Source organism: Heptranchias perlo, chromosome 36 (assembly GCF_035084215.1).
Source record: "Heptranchias perlo isolate sHepPer1 chromosome 36, sHepPer1.hap1, whole genome shotgun sequence".
NCBI classification, from domain to species: Eukaryota; Metazoa; Chordata; class Chondrichthyes; order Hexanchiformes; family Hexanchidae; genus Heptranchias; species Heptranchias perlo.
In genome coordinates, this window is record NC_090360.1 from 7,805,066 (window position 1) to 7,823,683 (window position 18,618).

The following is an 18,618-nucleotide window of genomic DNA, read 5'->3' on the forward strand; positions in this document are numbered from 1 at the left end:
AGAGCAGGTGAACGTGGGGCTTGCCAGAGACGCAACAAACCGATCAGTAACCGTCCCCAAACCCGGACACGGACAGCTTTCGCTGCTGCGTTGGAAGTAGGGTGGCTTCCCAATGAAGAGAGCAGAAAGCACACAAAAGGCGAGTCACTTCCTGGCACTTGTTCAAGAGCAACATTCACAGAGGCCTGAAGAGGAGGAGTGACGATTGTGAGATTGTGCGGAATGTTCTTTGGGAGCTATCCAAACAGGTTATGGTGACGAGGGTTTTTATTTAATATGGTTTCGAGAAAGGGCACCACAAACCATGTGTGTTACATCAAAAGTAGTTGTACATATGATTATTGTGAGGAATTACTGCATTTGCGACCACTTTTTTAATTAAAAGAATTGAATAGGGTACAGGAAAACAAGCAGCCAGTACTTAACAGGCCTTGAACTCAAATCTAACTTTCCTATAGACAGTGGCCACTTACTGAATAACTGCCAACAGGAACTTTTCCAACAGAAAATGACCAGGACATTAAATTAAGATCAGATGTTACTGGGCTACTGAGATGGTGAGCAGAAAGTCACTGATGTGTGCAAAACTGTGCTGATTTCAAAAGCCTGTTGACATTTGTGCTGGAAATTTAAGGCGTGCCAGCCGTACTGTGGTGGTGGGACGTGGCTTAAGTCTTAAAGACTTGCCACATTTCCAGCTCCCAAGCACAGGCCAAGTTGTACCAAGGAGAGGCCAAGCAATTTCCCCACAGGAAGGGAGAGGCAATCAGCCCACAGCATTCTCCCGCCCCTCCTCTCGGCCTGCTTGGCGGAGATGTCGGCAACAGCATGGAAACAGATCTTCTCCCTAACTCCTCAAGTAGGGGGAAATGGCAGATTCCCCTGGGCAGACCCTGAAGCAAGGTTTTTTTTAAAAAACTCTTCGCTTTGGTGGTGGAAATTCTCCCCCCTCCGCCGCACCTCACCATCGCCTTGCAATAAGAGCAGGCACAGGCACGATCGGCCAAGTGACCTCCTTCTGTGCTGGATCATTCTATGGTTCTGCAAAAGAGGGCACATGTTTGTACAACATAAACACAACTATTTAGTTTTGCTATTAAAATTTATATTGAAAGAAAGAACTTGCATTTATATAGCACCTTTCACGACCTCAAGATGTCCCAAAGCACCTTACAGCCAATTAAGTATTTTTGAAGTGCGGTCACTGTTGTAATGTAGGAAACGCAGCAGCCAATTTGCGCACAGCAAGTTCCCACAAACAGCAATGTGATAATGACCAGATCATCTGTTTTAGTGATGTTGGTCGAGGGATAAATATTGGCCAGAACACCGGGAAGAACTCCCCTGCTCTTCTTCGAAATAGTGCCATGGGATCTTTTACATCCACCCGAGAGGGCAGACGGGGCCTCGGTTTAACGTCTCATCCGTAATTTTTTTTTTAATATACAAGTGGCTGATATCTATGCCCAATTACGCACCGTCAAAATTAATCCAAACAATTCAAACGCCCTGATATTTCACTACAATTCAGCATGACATTTGCTATGCAAATTCCAATTGTTTATTCAGCTGTTTTAAAATTCTCCGTTTCAGATGTGTTCAGATTTTGCAAGTAATTTTTTTGTGTGGCTCAAAATAGACCAATTGCCAATTGTGCCATTTTTCCTTTGCAAGTGGGCTCCTCACCTTTCTAGTAAAGCAGAATGGAGCTGACAACATGCTCATATCAGTGCATATTCAACCAGACTGACAGTGTGGCAGCAACCCACACATCCTTTCGGGCAGTGGTCTTCGAACTTTTTAAGTTTTGGGGGCGGATCCTCTGCAAATATCCAACACAGGCCCTTGCCCTAAATTCCGTTACCTAAAAGAAAACAGTGCAGAAAACAGCAACAACACCTTGCATTTATATAGCACCAAATGTGCCCCAAGGCAGGTTATCAAACAAAATTTGACACTGAGCCATATAAGGTGATATTAGGGCAGGTGACCAAAAGCTTGGCCCGAGAGGTAGGTTTTAAGGAGCGTCCTAAAGGAGGAGAGAGAGGCGGAGGGGTTTAGAAAGGGAATTCCAGAGCTTAGGAGCTCCGGACCAGGAGCTAATGTAGGTCAGCGAGTACAGGGGTGATGGGTGAACAGGACTCGGTGCGAGTTAGGATATGGGCAGCAGAGATTTGGGATGAGCTCAAGTTTATGGAGGGTGGAAGAAGGGAGGCCGGCCAGGAGAGCATTGGAATAGTCAAGACTAGAGGTAACAAAGGCATGGAAGAGGTCTTCTTTACCGACCTATTACCCGGCGACCTGCAGGATTGTAAAAGACCACTGCAGTCTATCTGCCCAATCCCGGTGACTGGGAAATATCATATCCCTTGGTGCTAGTCATAACCCTCTATCAAATTTTCCTGATCCACTCTTGCTCTCACATTTGCTGATACAATCAGCCAAGTAACTCACAGTAATATGAAGTAATATTACTGCATCTGCAAGAATTATTTTGGTAAATTTTGAGAGTAGACTACAAAGTATACGGAGATAAATATAATTTACCATGAGATTTGATTTACTCTGCTCTCTAAGCACACACTGCTGCATCATCCCAAAGCACATGATTAACCTTTTACAAAGTACCTAAGTACAGTGGACTTAAAATTAGCCGAATCACTTGGGAAATGCAGAATTAGCCTGGATAATTGAGAGGCTGCATTCCATTTACTTTACTGTACATATAAACCCAATAGAACTAAATGTATTAACTAAAAAACAGGAAGTGGGGTGGGAAGAGGGGAAGAAAATCAGACAAATAATTGGAAGTATTTACACACACACTTCTTCACACTATTACCCTACTAAACCTTTACCTTTTGTAGTTTTAAAATGATGCAGTTCTGAAGTCATTCCTAAAAAAAGGATTTTAATGCTGTGAAATTCATTCAAACTGTGCCCAAATGCAATGTTGAGAATTGCAGACCATAAAATGGAGTTTATAAAACACAAAGACAATAGACACAGAATGAAGCTTTTACATATAGTGCACTCGAAGCTTAGTTTAATCCAACTCTTGCATCTTTGACTTTCATTACATTGAATAAGTGCTACAAGTGGGCTAGAAAGATATCCGCAGCAAATTCAATGTTGGTTAATAGAAAGGCAACAGGATTTACTGCCATGTAACTAACTTCACTTGTGAATTTGTGTATTATAAGTCTCCCATACATGGTGAATGATATCACAAGACCATACACACCTTACTTACAGTGGCAAAAGGAGGTTGGGTTTGTCCTGAGACACGAGTGCCACTCTGAGCTACCCAAACTGGGAACTTGGGAGTGGGATTCAGTATCAAATGAATTCCATATTATGGATGGTTTTAGTGCCTGTGTTGATTCAGGGCACATTTAAAGAAAGACTTGCCTTTATATCACATCTTTCATGACCTCAGGACATCCCAAAGTGCTTTACGGCTAATGAAGTACAGTTACTGTTGTAACGTAGGAAACATGGCCTCCAATTTGCGCACAGCAAGATCCCACAAACAGCAATGTGATAAATGACCAGATAATCTGTTTTTTTTTTAAAAGTGATGTTGGTTGAGGGATAAATGTTGACCAGGACACCGGGGAGAACTCCCCTGCTCTTCTTTGAAATGCTGCCATTGGATCTTTTATGTCCACTTGAGAGGGCAAATGGGGCATCGGTTTAATATCTCATCCGGAATCTCTCAGCCATCTTGCTGGTATCCTGGTGCTGCGACTTAAGACACTAGCATAATTTCAATGCCGTCTCACCTTACGATAGCAACCAAACCTCCCAGAATACGCCCAACCAGAGTTGGCAATCCTAACTTTGTAAAAGAATCTGACAGGAACGAACATCTCAAAAATGCCAAAAGTTCTCGAGAAAGCGTGCCAATCTTTGCCTTCACGTGATGCCGGAGCGGAAGTAAAATGAAGTGGTTTGATTATTGAGCAAAGCAATTCATACGAAGAGAAGGGCTTGTCGACTAGCACACAGCTTGCCTTCTCTTATTAAGAAAAATATCCCAGAGGCTAAGAGGAAATCATTTATCTGAAAAAGCAATCAACATTTTAAAAAACAGATGATATTTTAGCTTTCACAGCTGCATAATGCAACACAAGGGAAAACACACAGATGAATAGGAGCCACTGATGAAGTTGGTTTAATATCGGAGAGCATTTAACACTTTTCCTGCACAACAAAGTTTAGAGATTTACGACCAGAGTTCTCCAATGGCTTCCAGTGATTAGCTGAGCCTCTGAGACCAGGGAGGTCCCAGTATGACCTCACATCTGCTCCATCACCAAGACTGCCTTCTTCCACCTCCATGACATCGCCCGTCTCCTCCCCTGCCTCAGTTCATCTGCTGCTGAAACCATCATCCATGCCTTTGTTACCCCTAGCCTTGACTATTCCAATGCTCTCATCTTCCACCCTCCATAAAACTTGAGCTCATCCAAAACTCTGCTGCCCGAATCCTAACTCGCACCAAGTCCCGTTCACCCATCACCCTTGTGCCCATTGACTACATTGGCTCCCGGTCCAGGAATGCCTCGATTTTAAAATCCCTCCATGGCCTCACCTCTCCCTATCTTTGTAACCTCCTACAGCCATTCAACCTTGCGAGATTTCAGCGCTCCTCCAACTCCAGCCTTCTGCACATCCCTGATTTTAATCACTCCACTATTGGCAGCGGTGGCTTCAGCTGCCTTGGGCCGATGCTCTGGAATTTCCTCCCTATATTGCTCCGCTCCGCCCCTCTACCTCTCTCTCCTCCTTCAAGACGCTCCTTAAAACCTACCTCTTTGACCAAGCTCCTGTCCTCATATCGCCTTATGTGGCTCAGTGTCAAATTTTGTTTGATAATCGCTCCTGTGAAGCACCTTGGGATGTTTTACTACGTTAAAGGCGCTATATAAATGCAAGTTGTTCTTGTTTGTATCAAGTTAGCTGGTCTCAACTGGGATGGCCATAGAAACACTACAATTAGCTTCACGGTCCCCAGTTAAAAGGAGGAAGCACCATTTTTTTTTAAAGAGACGACTCATTCCTGTAATCCAGGCCCAAAGTGTGCCTGATTCACAAAGATTAAGTACAGATCAGGGAGGCCATTTGGCCCATCTAGCACATCCTTTGCAGAAACCCCCACCACAGTATCTAACTCTCTTCAAATGATCCCTGAGCTTTTGCCTCCATTACCACATAGGAAGACCATTCATCATTCATTGTGAAGTGCTTCCTGACATCGGTCCTGAACGTGCCTATTACAAGTTTGTACCCATGTCCCGTTGTCCTGCAGTCATTGTCTAACTTGTAATTGCGCTCAGAATTAACTTGCTATTCCATTTATATTCTTCTATAAGATTCCCTCACCTCTGAAGGCTGAAGAGTCCAAATATTTCTACCTCTTCCTCATAACTAAGTCCTCTGACACAATATCAATCAAAAGAATTAACTTCATAATTCACCCACTAATTTCCGTATCGCCTCCACTGGCAGGAGGGCAGGATTGGGCTCATTAGTGATGCCACCACAATTAAATAATCTGCCAACACCCACCATCAAGCTTACCCATGAATAATGGGCACTTGGGTAAGGCATTGGAGAGCTTCAGACTCCCACAGAAGAGTACCCTAAGTAAAGGGCGAATGCCTTCAAGAAAACCTGAGAACAACTGACAAGAAAAAGGAGACCAACATTTATTGGCAGAAGAACCAGAGGGGAGAGTGGAGAATTATTTATTTTTTTTACGCGGCGAGTTGTTATGATCTGGAATGTGCTGCCTGAAAGGAAGCAGATTCAATAGTAACTTCCAAAGGGGGATTGGGTAAATACTTGAAAAGGAAAAGTTTGCAGGACTATGGGGAAAGAACTGGGGAATGGGACTAATCGGTCATCGACCTGAAACGTTAACTCTGTTTCTCTCTCCACAGATGCTGCCTGACCTGCTGAGTATTTCCAGCATTTTTTGTTTTTATTTCAGATTTCCAGCATCCGCAGTATTTTGCTTTTGAGAACTGCTCTCTTGGATTGCTCTTTCAAAGAGTCGGCACAGGCACGGTGGGCCGAATGGCCTCCTTCTGTGCTGTACGATTCTATGATCATTCTCGCAAGGCTACACCTTAAAGTAATGGGAAAAGTAACACAGGCAAACGGCAATCTTACAGTGAAAATCCTGTACCAGGGCCGAACAAGTCATAATTGTAGACCATTACAGAGAAACCACAAATTTAGGGTTTAAAGAAAGCTGGTAATTTCACAGCCATGTGTTTTTTATAAAGCTGAAACAAGATACCATAATCTGGAAACAAATAATCTCAAAAACACAGGAGCCACAATGAGAAAAAAAAACTTATTTTGAGAAAACTTTAAATTATGCAAACTGAAGTTTAAAAAAGTCCATTCACATAGTGGGACCCATTGAAGAGTAATTTCAGCAAACATCAGTAAAGCAGCCAAAGTAAACACTAAATTTAGTCCCCAGATCACGTAAGTAGTTCGATTTTTCACCCATCGAACAGGAATTGGTGCCAAATCTGAGTCAATGTCAATTGCCTAAATTCTATAAGCTCTCCCGGTGGCTAAATGCACTGCCATGTGTGGTGGTGAACCATCTCTACCGGAGAGGGCACACGTCTGTACGGTCGTCACGAACGTCTGCTGAGCTGGCGTCCGCAATTGTCCTCAGTACCACTGCACTAGGAAGGAGCCACAAAAGGGACGACCACCAAATCAACCCGGGTTCCTGGTCGAGACCGCCAGCCAGTGATGGGTGTGTGGACATTAGGTGAGAACAGGACTGGACTCGGCTCAGACACCTCCCATAGTTGAATAGCCCGACATTCCTCATCTAGGCTGACAAATGAAGAACGCCTACTTGGGCAAAGTACCAGAGGCCTGCTGGCATGCACAGAATGATGAACTTTGAAATGAGTTTAATAACTATCCCAAAGCCTTTCCACCATCTACAAGGCACAAGTCAGGAGTGTGATGGAATACTCTCTACTTGCTTGGATGAGTGCAGCTCCAACAACACTCAAGAAGCTCGACACCATCCAGGACAAAGCAGCCCGCTTGATTGGCACCCCATCCACCACCCTAAACATTCACTCCCTTCACCACCGGCGCACTGTGGCTACAGTGTGTACCATCCACAGGATGCACTGCAGCAACTCACCAAGGCTTCTTCGACAGCACCTCCCAAACCCGCGACCTCTACCACCTAGAAGGACAAGAGCAGCAGGCACATGGGAACAACACCACCTGCACGTTCCCCTCCAAGTCACACACAATCCCGACTTGGAAATATATCGCCGTTCCTTCATCGTCGCTGGGTCAAAATCCTGGAACTCCCTTCCTAACAGCACTGTGGGAGAACCGTCACCACACGGACTGCAGCAGTTCAAGAAGGTGGCTCACCACCACCTTCTCAAGGGGCAATTAGGGATGGGCAATAAATGCCGGCCTCGCCAGCGACGCCCACATCCCATGAACGAATAAAAAAAATTTTTTTAAATACATTAAAGACTTACATCTGCATGCACTTCCTATTGTCATGTTTTTGGTACACTTTGGTGTGAACTTTGCCATGAACTTTTCCCATTATTAATTCCTATGTCCACATTTATAATAGAATCCACCTATGTAAACTTGTCACGTTGCAATTACACCCTCCCACCAGTGGTGACACTGTAGTGCCTCAGTAATTGGGAGAGAGTGAACAACAACAACTTGCATTCATATAGCTCCTTGAACGTATGAAAACCTCCCAAGGTGCTTTACAGGAGCGTTAACAGACAAAAATTGATACAGCGCTAAAGATGATGATATTAGGTCGGGTGACTAAAAGTTTGGCCAGAGGAAGGTTTATGGAGGGAGGTGGCAATGTTTGGGGGGGGGGGGGGAATTCCAGGCCTTCAGGCCTAGATGGAAGTCAGGTGGTATTGAGCACTTAAGGACCAAACACTCATCACCAGAGTTGAGAGCATGCAGGTTTGAACTGCACTTCCATCCCTTTAATGTCTGGTCTGAGTCCCAACAGCTCCCTACAGAAATAAGAAAGGGAAAAATTAAGAAAGGATGGCCTGCCTGGGCAGTACTTTGATCTCACAATGGCTGGCCAAAGCGGACAAGAGTGGCAAAGGTTTTGGAGCAGGGTGCTCATTCACCCTTTCTGTACGAAGAACAGCAAGTCCCAGGCTGTTTAAGGCGGCAGAGGGATAGATTACATTAATAAAATTGGGGCACAGCTAAGTGAGTGGGCCTTTCGCAAGAGAAAGCAATAGACTCTGTACTGACTTTGGTTTCACCTCCCACCATCTTTGAGCACTTGTGCTCCTTGAACCCTGCCTGGCTGAAGAGAAACGCAAAGCATCTATCAAAAGGATTCATTGTTAATGCATTCGCTGAGAGGTATAAATTATACAGAGTTGAATTGCAATGCGTGTCAAAAGTTATCAGCTACCCGGCAGGAGCAGCAGATTTCTGATGGTGACTGCCAATTTTAGGCCTAGCTAGCAGAGCCAATTGGCAACATTTAAGGAGTGAAGATAAGCAGCGGCAGATGGAGTATCAGCAGTTAGCTGTGGATAAAAAAAAAAGAGACAGGCAGAAATGGAGATGCTGCAGTCTGGTCTGACTAGAATCAGAGTACAGGAGGCGGCCATCCGGCCCACTGCGTCTGTGCTGGCTCTTTGAAAGAGCTATCCAATTAGTCGCACTCTCCTGCTCTTTCCCCATAGCCCTGCAATTATTTACTCCTTCGAGTATTTACCCAACTTCCTTTTGAAAGTTACTACTGAATCTGCCTCCACCGCCCTTTCAGGCAGTGCATTCCAGATCATAACAACAAATCGCTGCGTTAAAAAAATTTCTCCTCATCTCCCCCCTGGATTTTTTGCCAATTTTAAATCTGTGTTCTCTGGTTACCGCCCCTCGTGCCAGTGGAAACAGTTTCTCCTTATTTGCTCTTATCAAAACCCCTCATAATTTTGAACACCTCTATTAAATCTCCCCTTAACCTTCTCTGCTCTAAGGAGGACAATCGCAGCTTCTCTGGTCTCTCCACGTAACTGAAGTCCCTCATCCCCGGTACCATTCTCGTAAAAATTGATATTAAAAAAGTTTTATTAAAACTTGGGGCATTTCTCACATTGAGAATTGGGACGAGCATCGACTTTCCTTCGGAATGTGATAAACCAATTAGACTCAAACACTTCAAAAGGTCTCATTCAAAAATTGCAGTGCATTACAAGGTCAGAACCAGGAAAAAAACATTTCCATCAAAACTTGCCTTCAATCAAAATCAGAGTAAAGAGAGCTTCTGTTTGCTGCTTTTGGTATTGGAGTCAAAAATGGCAATGAAATTATTTCAATAAGAAATTGCTCTTAACTGGAAGTTGCAGAGGATAATTGAAGCTAAGGATGTGACAGTAATTCAGTGGACTGCTCTTGCAATTTGATGCAATCAGAGCCAAAATTTGAACAGTTTACGAGCATCAGCAAAGCCACAAGTTTCCTGGTCCACCTCGGGGTCACACATTTGTTACTCTTTACACACTTGCAACCTGATCTCCCGTGGCACTGCTCACCCTAAGTCAGACGGCTACATTACTTTTACAACAGAAGGTTATACCTTGTAAAACAGTGTGCTGTTCTGCTGCTAAGGTCTAGCTGTGTTTAATGTGGCCTGGCTCTTTTTTCTGTAAATAAGCAGATCCCAAGGTCAATTAGAGACAAATTGTTTCTTGTCGATCAGTGTCTGCTTGTAAATTCCTAGCACCAGGTTAGGAGGAAAAAAAACATGCAGGAAATAATTGGCCACCATTCTATTTTTAAAAAAAAAAACATATAGTGACACAAGTCCCGGCCAGAATGGAGATGATTGGGTAATTCCCCCGTCAATCATACCTGGAGACCGCAATGCTGTAAGTGACTGGGATTGATTTTACGCACATAATTTGTATTATGTAACTTATTCTTCACTCCCTGCATTTTGCTGGAGAAATAATCCTGCTTTTATTGGGAGACTTTGCTGTAGTTTCGGTTATGAGTTCTGTTTGCTGTAGTTCATAGAGACTCTGTTTGCTGAGTAAGTAGACTTTGCTGTAAAATAGATTCTGTTTGCTGTGAGTCCTGCCGTAAGACCTGCTCCGCCTCCAACTCATTATTGACACCACTGCGTCAGCCAGACACTTAGTGTTTTTTTTAAGAAAGGACAGAAATTTTAAGTGACAGAAAATGGGAAACAAGGATGTCAAAACTTCACACCAGACTAGTAGATCTGGGGGCATTGCTCACAGTGAGTCCTCTTATCCCAATCTTGGTCTTAACCTCATTCTGTCTCCCTGACATGTCTGACTGCCTCCCACCCCTTTGATTTTTCTCATTTTCCCACTTAGGATCTACCTGTCTTGCTTGATGTCTGTACGACCCTGTGACCTCTGTCTCTGCAACTGCTAATCTCGCTCACCTTCAAGGTATCTGCCTCTATCCCTGTGATACCTGTTGCAATGAACTTTCTTTGCCTGTTGATCTTTCTGCTATCAGAGTGGTCTCATACCTGAAATTTCTCGGCATCCATTTGAAATGGGCACCGGAGACCAGCTTGTTGAAAGATTACATGGCAACCGTCTCCTCAGCCCACCACGTTCAGTCTTCCTCTGTGGGCTTCCATGCAACCAAGGAGTCTAGTTGGAGCAGGGACGCAGGAACAGGGCGAACACAACAGCTCAGACTGGGCCGGGAAGCAAGGTTGCGACGTTGGGGCAAAGGCAAGGTGAGAGAGCAGGACCAGCACTCAACAAGCGGAGGCCATGGAAAGGGTGAGTGAGGACAGGTAGGCAAGATAATGAAGAGTTGGATGAGAAGAAAACAAAGTCATGATGCCAGTGAGGCAGACAGAGTGGGGGAAGAAGCAAGGACAGACTTGCTGCCAGAACCTTGTGCATTACCTGGCTATCGGGTTGCCAACCCTCCAGGATTGTCCTGGAGTCTCCAGGAATGAAAGGTTAATCTCCTGAGCACTGCTGCCAGCAAACCCAAGGAGAAAAATCATAGGGGCTTTAAAAAAAATTGTGATTTTTTTTTCCCCATTTTATTTGAACGCTTTTGTTTATTGGGTATAAAAATATTGAAGATGGCAAAAAAAGGCAGTTTGACTGGGTGGGGTGATTGGAAATGAGAAGTCATGTGATGAAACCTCCAGGAATATGTCCAGCCAGAGTTGGAAACCCCACCTGGCTGTGGATGGAGATGGGAGTCACAAATTCAGATTTACAACAGCACCACCTAGGATTGGGAGGGAGGCTTGCAAGTTGAGTAACGGCAATTCTGTTCATTTCTCGGCATTTTGGGCAAGTGTTTCCCAGGCACAGGAAAGTATCACAGAGATGTGGCACAACCACAGCACAGGAAGCAAGTGGGTTTAGAGGAAGGAAGTGCAAGACTTTTAATATATTATTACAGACACAATGTATCTGCTGCAACAGTATTTGATCCTCCTTTAGGTGTGATATTTTAAAGCAAGCAGATTGAAAAGGGCACCTACCTAGTCAGAGGGGGGGTGGGGGCGGTCGCCCCCCGATAGAAAGGGGGGGGGGTGGGGGCAGTCGCCCCCCGATAGCAAGAGGGGGGTGGGGGCGGTCGCCCCCCGATAGCAAGGGGGGGTGTGGGGGGCGGTCGCCCCCGCCTCCGATAGAAAGGGGGGGGTGGGGGCGGTCGCCACCCCTCCCTCCGATAGAAAGGGGGGGGGGGGTGGGGGCGGTCGCCATCCCCCCCTCCGATAGAAAGGGGGTTGGGGGCGGTCGCCACCCCTCCTTCCGATAGAAAGGGGGGGTGGGGGCGGTCGCCACCCCTCCCTCCGATAGAAAGGGGGGGGTGGGGGCTGTTCCCCGAGAGATAAGTGGGTGTGGGTCCCCGATAGAAAAAGGGAGGGGGGCGGTCGTTCCCCGATGGAGCTGTTCAGTAAAAGAAAAATTTGCACGCACTAGGTCTACAAATACTGCATAAGTACAACACCCAGAGAGGTGACTGGTTTCTAGCAAGTGTCTGCAGTGCACAACTATTCCCACTTTAGCCACTTTGTGGCTTATTTTCCCATAATCCTAACCGCCTGTATTTGAACAACTATTATAAAACTGCTCAAGCTTTTCTCCGCAGTTTAGGTCATCTCAACCCTTTCCATTGAATGAATGCTTTGCTGTTACTTCAAGGTATCCATTATTGTGTGCAGGAACTATCTGAACTACTCAATTAGATTAATGCCTCGTAATCAATCATAGGTAATCCATTATTCCCTATTTAATACTGTAGCACAATGCACAAAAGATTGGTTAAGCACAGAACAAGAATTTACATTATAGTGAAGACAAATGTAGCCCATGGCAGAGAAAGCTCCAGCTAATCAAATGCATTTGAATCTTTTTTTCACCTGCCACTGTTAAATTAAGTCAAGATGTGGAGAGGTGCCACCTTCAGTCTGTACCTAGAGATGTATTAGCTCAAGGAAGTGTACAATCCTTCACCTCTCCAGAATCTGTTGGTTTACCAGCAAATGCTCAGAGTCCTTCAGGTGTCCAAACAAAGCATTAAGAAGGCGCGCTGAAAATGGGCACAGGAGTGTTCACAGAGCGAAGTTCAGCCCACAAATTTTAAAAAGGATTAAAAGAGAAAGACTCTAACACATTGAACAGACTGGGGCTCTTTTCTCTAGAAAAGAGAAGACTGAGGGGTGACCTAATAGAGGTCTTTAAAATTATGAAAGGGTTTGATAGAGCAGACGTAGAGAAGATGTTTCCACTTGCGGGGGAGACCAGAACTAGGGGCCATAAATAAAAGGTACTTCCTAATAAATCCAATAAAGAATTCAGGAGAAACTTCTTTACCGAGAGAGCGGTTTGAATGTGGAACTCGCTACCACATGGAGTAGTTTTGAAGCGACTAGCATAGATGTATTTAAGGAGAAGCTGGATAAACACGTGAGGGAGAAAGGAATAGAAGGATATGCTGATAGGGTTTGATGAAGTAGGGTGGGAGGAGGCTCGTGTGGAGCATAAACACTGGCATAGACCTGTTGGGCCGAATGGCCTGTTTCTTTGCTGTACATTCTATGAAATTAATATCATGGGTAGTGTTCCCCTGGGGATTAAATTATCATGGTGCTTGCTACTGAACAGTGTATTATTGAGATTAAAAGTAAAAATTGAATCAAATTCGATGTTCTTTATCCACATTGTAGAGAGGATTTTCTTCATGAAAATCTGGGTATATCCCGTACTTTTTATGATTCCCTCAAGCCGACAAAGCAAGAGCCTTTAGAACACGGATTTTGTATCACACTCAAAAGGCAGCAGCATTAAAAAGGTGTCTACTGTACTTTCAAATAGGAATTCCTCCCAGCTCCAGTTTTCAAATTGATACTAAAAAGGAACAATTTAACCTTTTTCCCCACTTTCATTTGAGTTGTTTAAGTATTCAGTCCCCGAGCACTATCCCCAGTCACATCACAGAGCCCGCCCATAATTTGTCTCCCTGTTACAAACTGCAGTGGCTCTTTCTATCTGTCAAGGTGAGCAACCAATAAATCTGTATCGTATGATTTCAAACTCACTGCTCTTCAACTTTCCTCTTATCTGGACCAGAGTCAGTGGATTATTTTGAAAAATATAACAAAGAAAAGTTATAAAAATTCAGAAAGCCAAGGGTTCTAAATGGCACCAAGTTGGTTAAGTGGGAGGTAAAGTTCTATGTAATAGTACAGAGTGAATATGAAATTTTAAGGTCCAGCCCAAAACAAGCTTTTGCATGAACTGGAGAGGCAGGTACAGTTCACGTGGCTTTGAAAGGCAGCTTAAGCTGGTCTTTGTAGATCCTGCCCCCTCACCAACTGAAGAAGGGTGAAATACTGCAAATGTACAACAAACGGAGACTAAAGGTCCCGTTAACACTGCAGTTATAACATCAGAGCAAAGCCTAAGTTCGTACCTTCAATATAATCTACCTCATTCTTACAGTGTTCACCCACTGCACACAGTGAAACAGATCAGTGGAAATTCAGAGGGCACTGTCCCTTTAAGACTTTTATTTACACACGCCACAGCTACAGGGTAACACAAAAAACATTCTGCTCACTCATACTGCTTAATAATGGGTCTACCTGCACTTTTATTACCAAAACAACCAGCTGTCTAGCCTGGCAAATAAGCTCTGATTGTTTATGTGCAAAAGAAAAAACCAAATGAAGACTTTCTAGGTAAGTATGCAATGGATGGACTTTAGATACTATTAATCTCCTCAGCTGAAATTAAAATAATTTTAGGCAAAAAAAATGGATGTCGTCATACAATTGCCTTATCCAAGTCCAAAACACAATAAGTTGGATCAACCAGAGATACATAATGCCTACTTACAGTCCCACTCCGCAAGCAAATATAAGAGCAAGAAGGATAGTGTTCAGACGAGCTCTGAGACAACTAAGTGTGTTTCAGACACCGTAATGTGAGAAGATTTAATTCTAATGGCCTCAGAAACAATCTTGCCCCAGACACCATGAAGATGACTAGGGACCATCAGCCTCCAGGATCTGCAAATTGCATTGCTCATGAATCTTGGCTCCCTGACAGGAAGAACCTTTTACTGTAATATTGTTAAACAATCTTATAGGACGAACATTGTGCCTAGAGCAAACCAGAACAGAGCATCTAAGAAGGGCAGATCCTGCCTGCATCAATTCTGTTGAAAAATCTTTCAATTGATTAACAATCTCAGCTGCTCTGTAACTTGCTGGACCTTTTGCAGTGTTCCGAGGTTCATTGGGCAGATGAAGGGCCTCAATCGAATGCACCAAAGAATTTAATAACAAAACAAAGCAAAAGCACAACAGACTGAATGGAAAGTAATCAGTGAAAAGGTTGTGGGGTGGGGGGTTGGGAAATACTGCAATAAAAGTAAAAATCAAAAGACTGCAGATGCTGGCAATTTGAAATAAAAACAAAAAATATTGGAAATACTCAGCCGGTCAGACAGTATCAGAGAGAGGAAGGAAGGTAACGGTTCTCAGGTCAATTTCCTTTCATCATCCAGTATTTTCTGTTTCTACCTCATTGAAAGCACCTGTGACGAACCATTAAGCTATTAGTCAAATTTTTTACGCCATGAACTGTCTGTGAAAGGGTTTGAAAAACCCTCGACTCAATTCTGGCGTGAAGCACAGGACTGCTGAAAGAAAATTGAGGTGCAAATTCAAATAAGGGCTTGTGCACAGCGCTGGACAGAAGATGAAAAAGGTCACGTGGTTACTGCAACAATGAACGTCTTAAAGGGACAGCGTCCCATGCTATTCCTCGCTTCATTGGTAGGTGTCGGTTGTGCTAATGAGGATTTTTTTTCCAGTTCTACTCAAAGGAACAGATGCTGTGGACTTCCCTTAAAACAAACCACAAAAGCAAACAAGTCAGTTCTGTAATGATGAATGAGTTGTGCCAAGATGGATAACACTCAGCATAGAATAATGAATAGAAAGGAGTGATTTCAAGGCTGTGATCAAGTCAAGAGGCTCAGACTATATCACAGAACATAACAAATTGCAAGAGTAGTTTAGGATTTAGTTCAACCCCAAGATTAAGTTACAGGGTTGAAGTAAACCACTTCTGTTTCCAATGGCAGAAGGATCGGTAACCAGAGGACACAGATTTAAAGGTACTTGGCAGAAGAACCAGAGGCGACATGAGGAAACAAAAATTTACGCAGTGAGTTGTTATGATCTGGAATGCGCTGCCTGTAAGGGCGGTGGAAGCAGATTCAGTAATAAACTTTCAAAAGGGAATTGGATAAATACTTAAAAAGGGGAAAAAATTTGCAGGGCTATTGGGGAGGGGAAGGGGAGTGGGACTAATTGGATAGCTTTTTCAAAGAGCTGGCACAGGCACAATGGGCTGAATGGCCTCCTTCTGTGCTGTATCATTCTATGATTCTGTTATTTAGAATACATCCTTGACGTTTGAACCGAGGTCATTACGCAAGTTAGACACATCACTTCCATCCATTCTTCTGTGCCTCGAAGTTGAAAGCACATTTCATGTCAGAACTTGTGGCTATCCTTGCGGCAATTAAAAATCTCTTACCTTAATGGAAAGGCAGATAATAAAAACAAGGACGAACAGAGGATTGTTTTGTATATGATAGCGTTCAAAGCTTCTCTTGCGCCTTCTGCAGTTTTCTTTGGTTAAGCAACAGCTGAGGGCAGTGCGGCATCAGTTCTGCAGAAATATATTGGAGAGATGTCCATGACTTCAGTACTACAGGTTTACAAAGGAAGCACCTGCAGTCGATTACAGAAAAATTTAAGGAAATGAGTGCAAAATAATGACCATGTTGCAGTCGCTGCACTAGTGCCCCAAAATGGTACATCACAGTCACTGAGTGGCGACAAGTCACTTCACCACAGCAAGGGAAAGTACAATCAAACAAGCAAAGAGTCTCACGCTCCTCCTAGTAGCTGATACCACCATGGCATTACCAGAGGCAGGTTGCCCATTATGCCAGAGGTGGTTCTATGGCACAGGGAGGCCTAAGAATGGGGAAGGCAGAAAAAGGGAGGGGAAGGTCTTGCTCCCACCCTCCAAAAAAGCAATCGTCCCCCTCCGATTCTCTTAGGATTCAAGTGACACAACTCTCACAGTTCGTGATATCGTCTGAAACCCTTAATTAGATCATTGTAATCACTCTACCTCAGTCCTAGTCTCCCCGACTAAAGCCCCCAGCTTCTCTAAAACACATCTTCTTGACCGAGGTTATGTCATCTCTCCAAATTCTCTAACCATGACTCAGTGACCATTCCTTTATGTCTTATCTGTGTTTTCTCTCCCCTCTGTAAAGCACGTTTTATGCTAAAAGTTGTTACGAAAAATGGCTTCAGCACAGAAGGAGGCCATTCAGCCCGTCAAGCCCGTGCAGGCTCTTTGTAAGAGTAACCCAGTTAGTCCCATTCACCCGCTTTTTCCCTATGGCCCTACAAATTTTTTCCCTTCAACTATTTATCCAATTCCTTTTTGAAAGCCACAATTGAATTTGCTTCCACTACTCTTTCAGGCAGCGCATTCCAGATCATAACTACTCACTAAGTAAAGAAGTTTCTCCTCATGTCGCCTTTGATTCTTTTGCTAATCACCTTAAATCTGTGAGTAGTTAAATCTGTGTCCTCTGGTTCTCTACCCTTCTGCCAATGGGAACAGTTTATCTTTATTTACTTTATCTAAACCCTTCATGATTTTGAACACCTCTATTAAATCTCCTCTTAACCTTCTCTGCTCGAAGGAGAACAACCCCAGCTTCTCCAGTCTATCCACGTAACTGAAGTCCCTCATCCCGGGAACCAGTCTAGTAAATCTTTTCTGCACCCTCTCTAAGGCCTTCATCAGTGTCACTTGTTGTGGTGTGTATATGTGTAATTACCACCACTGAGCAGAGCCCTACAGTTTCTCTCTCTCTCTCTCTGCCCAGTAAGTACACTACAACAGTATGATTGGCTGAGCTAATCCCTACACTACGGTCCCAAGTACTTCTTTTATTCATGGAAATAACTGGGAACAGCAACAAACATCCCCAAAATGTTAAAAAAAAAGTGATACCATGAACATTTGGATTTGGTTCAAATCTGTACCTCAACTCCATCTATTCCAAATCCCCTTATACCCTGACGTAACAGAAATCTGTCAATCTCAGTCTTGAAAATTTCAACTGAGGGATAGAATTCCAGATTTCCATTATCCTTTGTGTGAAAAAGTGCCTCCTGATTTCACTCCTGAATGGAGTAGTTCTAATTTGAAGTTTGTGCCCCCTTGTTCTGGATTCCCCCACGAAAGGAAATAATTTCTCTGTATCTACCCTATCAACTCCTTTTATCATTTTAAACACCTCGATTAGATCACCCCTCAACCTCCCAAACTCAAGGGAATACAAGCCAAGTTTATGCAACCTGCCCTCACATTTTAACCCTTTAAGCCCCGTATCATTCTGGGGAATCTAACCCTAACCCCCTCTAAAGACAATATATCCTCCCTGAGGTTGGGTGCCCAAAACCGAACGTAGTACTGCAGATGGGATCTGAATAACTCCAGCCCCCTTGAGATAAAGGCCATCATTCCATTAGCCTATTTGATTACTTTTTGTACCAGCACACTAACTTTTAGTGATTTGTGTACCTGGACACCTTTGCGCCTCCTAGTCTCTTGCCATTAAGAAAATATTCCAATTTGTCTTTCTTGGATCCAAAGTGGATGACCTCACACTTCCCCACATTGAACTCTATCTGCCATTGTTTTCTTCCCCCACTCACTTAATCTGTCGATAGATCTCTACAACTTTCTGCTCATGTCTACACAACTCATTGTGCCTCCTAACTTAGTGTCATCTGCAAACTTGGATATACAACTCTCTGTTCCTTCATCCAAGTCATTGCTATATATGGTGAAAAGCTGAGGCCCCAGTACAGATCCCTGGGGAACACCACTTGTCACATCTTGCCAGTCAATCAGAGTAGATTCCCTTTATCCCTACTCTGTCTCCTACCTCTCAACCAATTACTAACCCATGTCACAAGGTTAC

The 18,618-nt window shown here is 43.9% G+C and overlaps 1 long non-coding RNA gene across 5 annotated transcripts in view; it reads right to left on the reverse strand.

Moving 5' to 3' along the window:
- Positions 1-18,618, reverse strand: part of LOC137303949 (uncharacterized) — a 365,964-nt gene that overhangs the window by 328,975 nt on the left and 18,371 nt on the right. The window contains exon 2 of one of the 5 annotated variants that reach the window (XR_010958485.1): positions 16,137-16,271. The exons of the other annotated variants lie outside the window; for them this stretch is intronic. This is a non-coding gene — a long non-coding RNA (uncharacterized lncRNA). The remainder of the gene's footprint in view (positions 1-16,136; positions 16,272-18,618) is intronic. 5 annotated transcript variants of the gene reach the window in all.